The sequence below is a fragment of the Cupressus sempervirens genome, chromosome 4 (assembly GCF_028749045.1).
Source record: "Cupressus sempervirens isolate cs-2001-9-10 chromosome 4, ASM2874904v1, whole genome shotgun sequence".
NCBI lineage: Eukaryota > Viridiplantae > Streptophyta > Pinopsida > Cupressales > Cupressaceae > Cupressus > Cupressus sempervirens.
Window position 1 is genome coordinate 412,367,674 of NC_143121.1, and position 13,062 is coordinate 412,380,735.

The following is a 13,062-nucleotide window of genomic DNA, read 5'->3' on the forward strand; positions in this document are numbered from 1 at the left end:
AACTCCATTTGAAGCCCTTTTTGAAGCATAAGCTTGAGCATACATCCTATCTATTTAGACAAAGCTACTCAACAAGAGAGCTTCTCATTGAGAGAGTCCATTAATGGCTCATATTCTCAATTGAGAGTTCATCAAAGTCTATCTTGAAGTTTATAAATTTTGTTTAGTTTGTAGAAGCTTTATTTAAATTTGGTTTCTATTAGCATACTAACATTGCTTATATACAGAGAAAAGTTTTTCATTCTGTTTGTTGATGATTATTCTAGAATGATGACTGTAATGTATCTAAAAGAAAAATTAGAAACTTTTGAAAAATTCAAATGATATCTGGCAAGAGTAGAAAAAGAAATTGGAAAGAGATTGAAATATTTAAGATTAGATAGAGGTGGTGAATTCATCTCCAATAAATTCAATAATTTTTGCATTGAAAGGGGAATTAAGAGAAAAGTACCAGCCTCTAGTACACCTCAGCAAAATGGTATAGCTGAAAGAAGAAATAGATCCATCATGGATTGTGCAAGAACATTGATGATAGAAAAGAATGTTGTAATCAAATACTTGAAGGAAGCTATTAGCACTAGAGTTCATGCTTGGAATACTCAAAGAAAATTCCCTATGAACTATAGTATGGCTACAAACCTAATGTGAGTTATTTGAAAGTATTTGGCAGCAAATGTTATATCTTGAAAGAGTCTAAAAAAGGAAAATTTGATGTAAAAGGTGATGAAGGAATATTTCTAGGATACTCCTACAGAAGTAAAGCTTACAAATGTTTGAATTTGTCTACTCATAAAATCATATAAAGTGCACATGTGAGAATTAATGAGTTTACAGAAAGGAGTGAAGAAGAAAGCTACAAAGAGCTAGAGGATTACAAAAGATCTGTCTACTATGAACCTAATATCCTACCAAATCTATTTGAAAGAAAGGAAACTTCACCTCTTGAGTCCCCAAAATCTCCAATAGTTACCAAGTTGTAGGAAGTGCAAACTGAGTCATAGTCTAAAGGACCTGAGTTGTAGTCAGAAGCTACCAAGCTAGTTCAAACTAAGTCATAGTCTAAAGGAATTGAGTCAGAGACAGTGAAACTCAAGCCTGATACTAAAGTTCATGATGAAAATAATGGAACTCATACCAAATCCAAAGCACTTGTGTTAGTAAGATATGTCAAAAGACATCGTGCACCTGATCAGATCATTGGAGACAAATCTAATGGAACAATGGTAAGAAGAAAATTGAAAGGTACATGTTTACTTGCTAAATTTGAACGAAGAAATAGTAAAGATGCATTAAATAATGAAATTTGGGTTGAATTAATGAATGAAGAGATAGAATAGATAGATAATAATGAAACTTGGACTCTTGTCCCTAGACCCAAGGATAAAAATGTAATTGGCACAAAGTGGGTATTTAGAAACAAGCTAAATGAAGATCGAAAAGTGTCTAGAATAAAAGAAAGATTGGTATGTAAAGGTTATTCTCAAGAAGTTATTGATTATTGTGAGACCTTTTCTCCTATTAAATTATTAAAAGGTGTTAGAACTTTATTTTTATATGCAACTCATAGAGGATTTAAAGTGCATCAAATGGATGTTAAATCTGCATTCTTGAATGGAATTCTTGATGAGAAAGTCTACATTGAACAACTAGAGGGTTTTGTAGATCCTAACAAAAGAGACATGGTCTACAAATTACATAAGAAATTATATGGTCTCAAGCAAGCTCCCAAAGCTTAGTATGAAAGACTACATAACTATTTGATACAGATTGGTTTTCAAAGAACAAATGATAACAATAGTCTATATATCAAAGAAGGACCAGAATGAAGATTGTGTTGCCTAAAATATTTTTTGATGAAACATTATTCATAGGAAATGATGACTTGTGCAAGATATTTTCAAAAGAAATGAGCAAGGAATTTGAAATGTCTATGTTTGGAGAGATAAAATTCTTTATTGGATTATAGATTCCATAAAAGAAAGATGGTATCTACATCACTCAATCCAAATACATTAAGAAGATACTAAAGAAATTTGGAAAGGAGGATTCAAGACCAATTGGAACCTCTATGTCTACCAGACATAAGCTCTCTAAGAATGATGATTCCAAAAAAGTAGATCAAACCACATACAGATCAATGATTGGAAAATTGTAGTATGTAGTGCATACAAGGCTTGAATTTGCATTAGCAATTGGTATGGTGGCAAGATTCTCAACAAATCCTAGAGAAAATCACATGATGGCAATAAAGAGAATCATGAGATTTCTGAAAGGTATTAAAGACTATGGCTTATGGTACAAATTCGAAGGCAATCTGGACTTGAAGGTGTTTATTGATGCTAACTGGGCAGGAAGTCTTGATGACAAAAAAAGCACTAGTGGTGGAGCATTCTTTCTTGGTAAAAGACTAGTGTCTTGGACAAGTAAGAAACAAAATTGTATCCCTCAATCAATAGCAAAAGTAGAATATGTGGTAGCAATAGGTAATTGTTCTAACATTGTTTGGTTCAAACAATTGTTAGAAGGAATGAAGATAGAAACAGAAAATCTAGTAGTCATTGTTGGAAATATTTAGGATAAGATAGGTTACTGAGAGGCGAGGGGTGAATCAATAACTTGTAAAACTTTCAAACACTTAAGAATTTTAGCCATTCATCATTCATTCATCTAATCTACTACATAAATGAAAGATCAAACATTTATTGCACATGGACATAGAGATTTGGTGACCCAGAAACGTTCCAAATGGAAAGTAAAACTGGGGTGGGGATGATGCCCACAAAACTTCAATACTACAATATAAAGTTGGCCTGTTAAGGCTTACAATGATCACTTCTGGTGATCTGCCCTATTAGGAGCAAGTAGGACTGCTAGATCCACCTTGTTAGAGGATTTACAAACATACAGTAAAGTATGCACTCGGTTAGGAGATTTACAAAAAGAATGTTAAGTCTACCCTATTGAAGGATTTATAAATTGATTCACCTATTAGGATGAAGCAATGGATCTACTTACAACTATTTGCTGATAAGATCCTTTTTGCATTGATCACCTGATGTGATAGATATAACTTTTTTGCTCCTATGTTGACCTTGCTATATTCCTTTTATTCTGTTGCTGATTTTCAATATCCTCTTTACATGCGAACATTAATCTCTTCCTTTATATCTTTTCCATACACACCATACCATACTACAAATGATATCATACATTACAATATACCATTCCATTATTTACAACTGCAAGGTCGGCCAAAACATAAGTGAACAAAACATTACTAAGTCGGCCAAATAGTAGAAAACTTGGGTTCCTCAAGATGACTCAATGACCTTCTGATACTTGACATCCACTACATTACTCAGCATCGTCATGCACTCGGTAGAAGTAGAGGCTCGATTTATACTAGCCACACAACACTGCTTGGAACTCAGTAACCATTGGTGACTCGGTAGATATAGTGTCACTCAGTAGAAACTAACTTCGTCATTTACCTTGCTTTTCTCGGTGAACACTAAGTTCTTCATTTACCTTGCTTTGCTCGGTGAACATTGAGTTCTTCATTTACCTTGCTTTTCTCAGTGAACATTGAGTCCTTTGTTTACCTTTTTTCATTTGATAAACACTACGAAACTTCTCATTCACTTGGTATCCTCTGGAATGCTCAGTAAGAATTGTTTACCTACTGATCTTATGAGGTAACCACTGAATGCTCGGTAAGAACTATTTACCTGATAAACTTATAAGGTAACCACTGAATGCTTGGTATATGTGATGAGCTAGATAAGCATTCAGAATTGAATAAGTGTTTGCACTAATGACAAATATATCATGATTCCAACAGTCATTTATTGTGATAACACCAGTGCAATCAATATATCTAAGAACCTAGTGATGCATTCCAAAACAAAGCACATTGCTATACAATATCACTTCTTAAGAGAATTAGTGTAGGATATAGAAGTTATATTGGAATATGTAAATACAAAATAACTAATTATAGACATATTCACCAAGACATTACCTAAGGATGCTTTTTTGTATCTAAGAGGTAAGCTAGGGGCAATTCCCAATTCTGAAGCTCACTAAATGAAGTTTAGTGATGCATCAATTAGAGCAAGTTGAAGATCAATCAGTTGATGCAATATTGACAAGGGCATATTGCAATGAATTAGTACTTAAAGTACATTGATACTATTAGAACTATTGTCTTTTGCATGTGTTTTCAAAGAGGTAATATCTCATAGAAATTTTTGTTATTACAAAGAGGGAGAAATTTTATGGAGAGATATCAAAGAGGGAGAATGAACTTGGCAAAAGTTGTTGTAGAAAAAAGTTTTTTGATAGAGGGAAAAATTGAAGAATTCACACTAACAAGGGAGTTCTCTAAATGAATCTAAGGATATGTTCTCAAGATTTCATTATGTTATGACATGTTGTGTTGCCATCAATGCCAAAGAGGGAGATTTTTGGACACAATAGATCAATTGTGTGTTGTCTTTGATGTTACAAAAATGTCATATCATTATTAGTTAGTCTATGCCAAGCTCACTTAGATAGTGAAGATAGTTTTTTGTGTCTACTAAGCATTCCTATTCAAAAGATACTGTCTACTAAGTTCACTTGGGCATTGAAAGAAAGTCTATAGAAGATGAGTGTTAACCAAGTTGACTCAGTTAATGAAGAAAATGTTGGATGAAATTAGTGTTAACTAAGATCACTCAGATACCAAAGGATCTTTGCAAAGTTTGTAGTATTAACCAAACTTCTATTGGTTAGCATAGGGAAATAATTAATGAGTTAGTGTTTACCGAGTTGGGTTGGCTAATGAAGGCTTTTCCTATTTTGGCATATCAAGCTTAATTAATTTATCTATTGATTCTAGCCAACTTGACAATAGAAAGGATATGAGTATAAGGTCAAGTTGTGAGATAACGTGTGTGGAAAGAAAAATATTGAAGATTTGAGAATTGCTTTGAGGAAGCAAATCTAAAGATAAGAAGGATGTGTTTGAGGAGCTAAAAGGATAAATTTGATTAGGAAGGATCAAGTACAAGCCAAAAAAAAGATCTATAATCTACAATTCAATTGTATCTAAATTAGGTCATCTCATTGTTACTCTCTAACCATTGTAGTAGTGATCTAAATCTCTTCATAGAGTTGGCTTAACAACTATTTGTAAATCTTCTAACAAGGTGGTAGTTCAATTGAATTTTCTAAAGACCTCTAAAAAGGCCACTCCTAATAGGGTGATTAAATCCTTTAATAGGGTCACACCTAATAGTTGTTTTGTAACCTTTAACAAGGTTTACTTCAGATGAGTGAAAATCAGTAACTAGTTGCAATTGGTCTTTTTCCCAAATTGGGTTTCCATGTTAAATCTTGGTGTCAAATGTGTTCATGCTATTTCTTTTATGCTTGCAATTAAGTTAAAATAATGATAATCACTAATAACATCTTAAGATCTACAAAAACTAATTCATTACCAAGCATATTCAGTATTTATCGAGTTACAACATTTTATATGTGTTTGCCGAGCATCAATAGTATTAAGCTTTCAGAGTTTGTTTTGTACTGACATCTAAGCTATTTGGAATTTATTTTTGTAGTAACTGATTCACCCCTCCCATATAAATTACTCCTCTATATTTCCAATAGAAAACATATGTTCTAGAAAAAAGGACCATCAAACTTGAAATGGAATTAGCTGATTTGAAGAAAAGGGTTATAGACATTATCGAGATCTATGACAAGGATGTGCAACTAGAGTGCTAGACACATGAGACAGGGGAAATATTAGGCCATGCTATAGAAATTGATGAAGAGAAACTAGAAGCTAGCAAGCATGCAAAGATTAGAGCTATGAAGAATTTTTTGATTCATAAGATGAATGCAGTAAGGGTAGTTTCTTAGAATGTGCATGGAAATTACCTTGCATTAGAAGGGGTAGAAGAAAAATGTGCACAGGCACTTGCTTTGTTATCTTTGCTATTTGGCACATGGAGCCCCTATATTCAATTCTTTGATGATATAATTATGATGCTTCAAAAAAAATAAGGTCTACCAAAGATAACCATTGTAGACACAAGAAAAATAATTCATAAGTTGAGAGAGTTAAATGATTTCTTTGGAGGTAAGATGCAGCTAGTTCAAAACAAGATGAAGACAATTGCTGCTTTGACACAAAATTTTATACCTATAATTCTAGATAATGAAGGCAAGATATAGGACTAGATAGAGTGGTCATCATCTTTTAAAAATATTCTTGATCATCCCAGGCTCCTATTTTTTTGTAATAATGAAGCAAGTCCTATTGTTGTCTATGATATGATTGATATGCTTTTCAAAATGGAGCTAGATATGTCCAAGGTGATTGTTGAGGTGAAAGCCATATCTAATTCCAAGTGGACCAAGTTCTTAGAGGATTTAGATACAATCAGAAATGCCACTTGGCCTAATATTGAATCAAATATAATCATATGGGAATTAATAGCAGACATTAAGGCTCTACCTTCTTAGGAAGATTATTAGATAGAAATGTTATTGAGCTTGCTACAAAAAGAAAAAGGAAGATAGAAGAAGACAAAATGGTTAAAGCAAAGGCTCTTTCCATAAATGACATCTACTTTTGCAGCTACTTTCTATTCTCCAACTACAAAGAATGTATTAATGTAAACTTTTAGAGGATTTTTGCCTTTAGTTTTTTGACTAGATAGTTTTTGACACCTACCCTCCCATCTAAAGCTTATTGGATCCTCTATATAAGGATTCCCAAGATGTGGAGTGGTGCTTGGTATTTTGTAGAATTTTTCATGTTTTATGCCTATTTTTTAGTCCGTCTAGTTTTTGTAACTATATGAATGTAATCAATTTTGTATACTCCAGAATACAATGAATATTAAGTATTAGCTATCTAGTTTTGAGTTATACTTTTGAGTTTTTATTAGTATTGTATTCATTTTACAAAGGGAAATCAATATAGAAAGGAAAACCTTATATATCTGTGTCTTTGATTTTTGTCTCCTTCCTTTTATATTTGTGATCATGAGGTTGAAATGAATAAGTTTCTTTCAATCTAATTCAATTTGAATGAATAGTGTATCTCTTACTAATTGTTGTTAGTTCAAAGAATTAAGTAATTGTTTTTTGTAAATGATAGGGTTTAGGGTTTATAAAAATGATATGATAAGTATGAAACTCAAAGCTTAATATTTACAAATTTAGTTACAAGTTGATTAAATAGGTCCGAGTTGCTGATTTTGACTCTATAAAAATGGCTAAGACACTGGTCATTAATTTTTAAGTTGCAAATTGATGATTCATATAGTTGTTGAACACACAAAATACAAACAATTAATTTACCATTTCATGTAATGAAGAACTAAACTTTGCCGATGGTTACTTATTTGCAATATCTTCTTAGTTATAGCTAGCTACTTTGTAAATCATAGAAGAACATTGAACACTTTCTGCTATAAAGTAAAATAGAATTGACTTTCCCTACAATTGTAGCCTCAAGATTCACTTGAGAAAGTTGCAAAATTGATTTAGAGGTTGTAGGATTATGATCTAAATAGTGAAAATCTCATAGTTGAAGAAGCAAGAGCATTGGTAATGAGAAGTGGAATGTTTCTTTTTCCTAGTTGGGAACTTAGTTCCTCTTTTTTGTTAGATCAGATCAAAAAACAAGAAAGATCAATCTATTTTGAAGAGATTAATATTACTGGTGAATTGTAGGGGGCTAGGATTTCTCTAGAAGTTCAACTACTTTTTGTCTTTTTCTTCTCTGCTATGCCCACTCAGAACTCTTAGGAATATCTTCTTTAGCCAAATATTCCTCTAGTTGGTCCTTATCATTAGAGATCTCAACAATAATCTCATCGTTTGAATACTCAAGGTCAATCTTTTTTCTAATTACCTTTAGAACTTGGGATGCTAACTCATCAAAATATTCCACACATTTATCCAATTTGGAACAGTAGTCTTCAGTAAGATAAAAATCTTTGAATGTTGGATTTTCCTTTTTCATCTCATATTCAAAACTGATAAAATCCCTATACTTAATCATCCTCTCCCTGCATACATCTTCATTAATCCTATTAGCTATGACATCTAATATGATTAGGATCTAGGACAATTATAGAGTATTGCTTAACATAATTACATAAAGTTAATTCAAAGAATTATTTAACGAATTAACATGAATTAAATGCTAAAATGAACAAAGCATAATAAGATAATGACTAAAAAAAGAGAGAAGAGAGATAGAAGACAAAACACAATTGATAACAGAGCTTGTCCCCTAGTCAAACTATGTCTCTAAGTCCTATCCAATAGAGGGACCAATTTGATTAGCTCCAAAATCAATTACAAGTATTTTGAAATAATTCTCTTCAAGCACAATTACAACATTAATCTCCAATGCGTAGGAATAATCACCAAGTCTCCAAAAATCATAATCTCCTTCTCACCACCTAGATGAATTTCCAAAGGCTACTACCCCATTTTATACATCAAATTACCCATTATTAGGCTATAATAAATGATTAAAAAAAAAAATCCCCCATAACCAACTTCATCTTTGAATTTACCCCTTTATCACTTTTTGGTTATGATTTCACACCAAATTTGGGGATAGTTTTAACCAATAATCTTATTTAATAAGGTTGACAGGTTAACCATGAGTCATATAGTCTAAATCCTACAAATATCCTATGAGAATTTGATGGCATCCCTACATTTTGGGAAGCTTGTGGTTAGGGTTCAAATCCCATTGGCCCTCATTTTCCCACATTTGTAGTATATTCAGAGTTAAATAAGGTGTCCACCTAAAAAAATTCAATCGTATTGGATGGTGTAATGGTTAAGTGGGAGATTTGTTCAAGGTGGTTTTGAGTTCCAATCTCATAGTTCAATCTTTTGGGAAATGAAATCCATCTCCCAAGAGCCACATGTCAATTGTGATTGTTTGAAGTTGCCATGTCACTTTGTTGATGTCATGATGATGTCATCAATATTTGTATTTTTCTTCCCAACTCAAATGTGCATAACTTCAACATATGAACTCCTTTTTCAATGAAATGAATGTAGTTGGAAAGATGTTGATAAGATCTTCAATTTGAAATCCATTATTGACCACTTTTGAGATGATTATTTTTTCACCTTTTTATGACCTTTGTACCTATTTTGACCAATCTTTGACCAACCATAATTTTGGCATCTAAGCTTTGATCTTGCCCATTCAAGTTGCATTGGAGTTAGAATTGGAAACACTTTGTAATGATGTTGATTTTTGGAGCACTGGGGACATTTAAATTTAGTTGATTTTTATCCTCCGGATCAACATCTTCTTCCTACATAGGTTTTGTAGGAGGCAAATTATATCCTCTTATACATTTTACGGCATGTCTAATTAGATTGAATGGGTCATAGGTTCTAGCTAGCCTAGTTGGAAGTTTATAGTCTCTAAAAAATTCATTGGTTTATTCAATAGCATTTTTACCAATCTAAAAATCTCATACATTGGTGCATCTACACAGGAAGGTTACCTTCTTGACACCTTTGCCTAAGTATTCTCTATTCAAGGAAATCAACTGCCAAAATACTTCTACAAACCCTAGCCTCTCAAGGACATTATGGTAACATAGGGGGTGGTTGAGGGCATCCATAAACCCTTATAATAGCATACTCTTCAAATAAAAAGACACTTGCCCAATCATGTGTCAATTGCTTTCTAACATCACAACACATTTTAAGTTTAACAACCTTTCTAACATTCCTAGGGATTCTTTCAACTAACATGCAATTGGTTCTTCAATTATTGCTTGTGCAATTAATTCTCCTTCTCTCTGAGCCATTTCTACAAGTAATTTTGTCAATTCTATAAAATATATCAAGAAAAATTCACATATCCCTATTTTAAATCTGTAAATTCAATTTTGAAAGGGCTTCAACTAGTCATAAAAAATGAAAGATTTTGACCTAGGGTTTTTCAAAAGGGTTAACAAATTTCAAAAACCCTAACCAGGGAAAACAAAACTATTTCATGATTTTCACATATGTTTTTAACAATATTTTGTGCAAATGGAAAATCAGACCAATACACTAAATGCTGAAAAATTATTGGAAATCAGTGTGTAACTTAAAATTCACTTAGAAAAGGACCATGTCTTTTAAAAAAATCTATAAGGGAGTGTGGCATTAATGTTATTTAAGGTCGACATTCTTGAAAATCTATCAATTCTCGAAAAGCTGGCAAAATCTGTGCTTTTTAATATCTTCATACATCTAGCTCATGTTCCTTTTGTCTAGCTCAGACATGACTATTAAAACTACTTTTATGGATGAAATTGTAATGTATTTTTGATAATACTTGAACTACCCAAAACATTTAACAAATTTACAATACATTAATGTTATAGAAAAGAATGAATTGTTACAAATTTACTATTTATATTGAACATGTGTCTTGTTGAATAAAAGTAGATAAATTAAAGTCATATCACTCCATCGAAAGAAATCTTTAATATCTCAAGTTGTGAGGTTGCAATGGAGAATAGAAATTAGGTTTAATGGTATTCACATGTTCACATGTAGTTAAGGGTAACCCAAGGTTAAGGTGGTGAAGTTATGAAACACTTTGTCTGCTCATTCGCAGGGTTAGGACTATGGTTAAGAATCATGGATGTGAGGTTGCGATAAATGATAAGACAATCAAGTTAGTAGTCATAAAGTCACATGATTAAGAAAGATGTACATCTAGGAGTTGTGAAGAGGTGAGAAAATTAAGGATAAAGGCATTGCAACATTAGATGTAGAATAAATGTTAGATCCCAAACTATTGTGAAGGTGCAAAGCAGTCAATTTATGAGGTTCACAAGTTTGCTACAGTTAGTTCACATTGCTATACAAAAAGGTAAATATTGATTTCATTTTAAATGTGCTTTGTGTAACCACATGAACATATCATTTTGCATCTGAATTGATTATTAGTGCCTTAACCATTCTGAACTTAATTCTCCTTGAAAATCATACAATACTAATGTAAACTTAGAAATACTTCAAAACATGACAACTTATCATTCAATGTTTACTTGTATTCTTAGATAAGCAAATGAATACATCACAAAATTGACACAAAGACTGGCTGGACTGAGTGCAAATAGAAAAGCACTAAAAATTACATAGATTTAGGTTATTATGCATTTTTGATATTATGAGTCATTAACAATATCAAAATATGCATGAAATTGTAATGCGGTTTCAATAATACTCATAAACCCTAAACCCTGTGCTTCCTGAAAAGACATAACAAATTTTGTATAGTCTTATTGCATTACATAATTAAAATATGGATGAGTGGATTTGAAAAAATACCTAACTAGTTGATAATAGTATGCAAAAATGGATGAAACTATAATGCATTTTTGATAATACTCAAACTGCCTAGAAACATTTTACAAATTTATAATAAATTGCTTGTTTGCAGCCTATTTGAACATTCAATTATTTGTGGTTGTGAAGGTGCAAAACCTTTTATTTTCACATTCAACAAAAAATATAAGTATAACAATAAAGTTTGGGATCCACAAATATGTGATAAAAAAGAAACATCAAACCAGGAAAGAAAATTTCTATCGATTGAGGTTTCTGATGTAGCAAAATAAATGTCATTAACTATCACATTTTCCTTTTCTTGATTGAAGGTGTTTACTGTGATAAGTAACCTTAAATTCTTTCAAACCTATAATTTTGAGTGAGGTAGGGCATCAAAGAAAGATACTGAGAGCAAAAGATAGGGTTTCATAGAATTAGGGTTGACCATAATTGTGGAAGTTGCATAAATGGATTTTGGAACCACAACTTCTAGGTGAGTTATGCCTTCTACTCATAAGTGAGTTACACCTTCCACTCAAGATTTAAGAAATAAACTAAACTGAGGGTTTCATATGAGACCACTCATGTTTTATGGAATGAGTGTTAAGAATTCTTAATTGATGTCACTAAAAACAAATGAACAGAGTATTTTTGGCATGAGATTTGAATCTATACATGAACATTATTTTTTTTGCAGATTAAGTCGGAAAAAATTAAAAATAGAACCTTTATCACCTAGAAAGTGAATAGAAAAGAAGAAAAATGATATTTGAATGTTGTAGTCCAATGATCAACACAAACATAAGAGGCATAAAGTAGAGGGGAGGTATTTGAAACAAGATCTATTGGACTAGCTACCACTATCTTCTTAAAATTACAAAAGAGTGAAAGCAAGGGAGGTGGGAGTTGAAGATAGGTGTGGGGAGGCTAGGGATGTATGGAAAATGAGTATGGGATATGAATTTTTTTCATTTCATTACAACAAAAGATTGGAAAGATGAGCAATTTGTCAAGGATGGACAATGAAGATAGGCAAACTCGTCATTCCAAATGTATTTGTGAATACTGACCTGTTGTGAGAAATTATAAATATATATTATCCAGAAGTGAAGAAAGTAAAATCCCTATCTAGTAAAGTAATAATTACCATTATGAAACCTAAAGTTGAGAAATATTTTCAATTGGAGACAGGTCATGAAACAATTTTGAATATACCAAAATTAAGACAAGATTATTTTTATATAAAGAGCTTCTACAAGGTTTCTCTATTGCTAGTCCATTGCCCAAAGATTGGAGGTGCAAGAGCCATATTAGAGAGCAATTATAGTCCACCATTTGATATGAATATGTTACACCCTCACCTATAGTATACTTATATGTTAGTTGGACTAGTATTTGGAATTGATGCCCCCTATTAATGGATATTTCATTGATGATTGTTGTAATTATCATTCAATCAAACTGGTCTAAGAATTTTGATTTTGGAACATTTGTTGCTAATAAGCTTGTATTGAAAAAATATTTGTCTAAGTTATGTTTCAAGCATTACTCTTTTTTGATACATATGTTTCTCTTCTTCAACCAAGAGAATAGTACTTGGGAAGAAGGACTACCAGTTTAGTAGTATGATGTTTAGGGGTTTAGGTAGCCTATAGAGTTATAGCTAAAGGTTTGGGATTAGAGATGCCT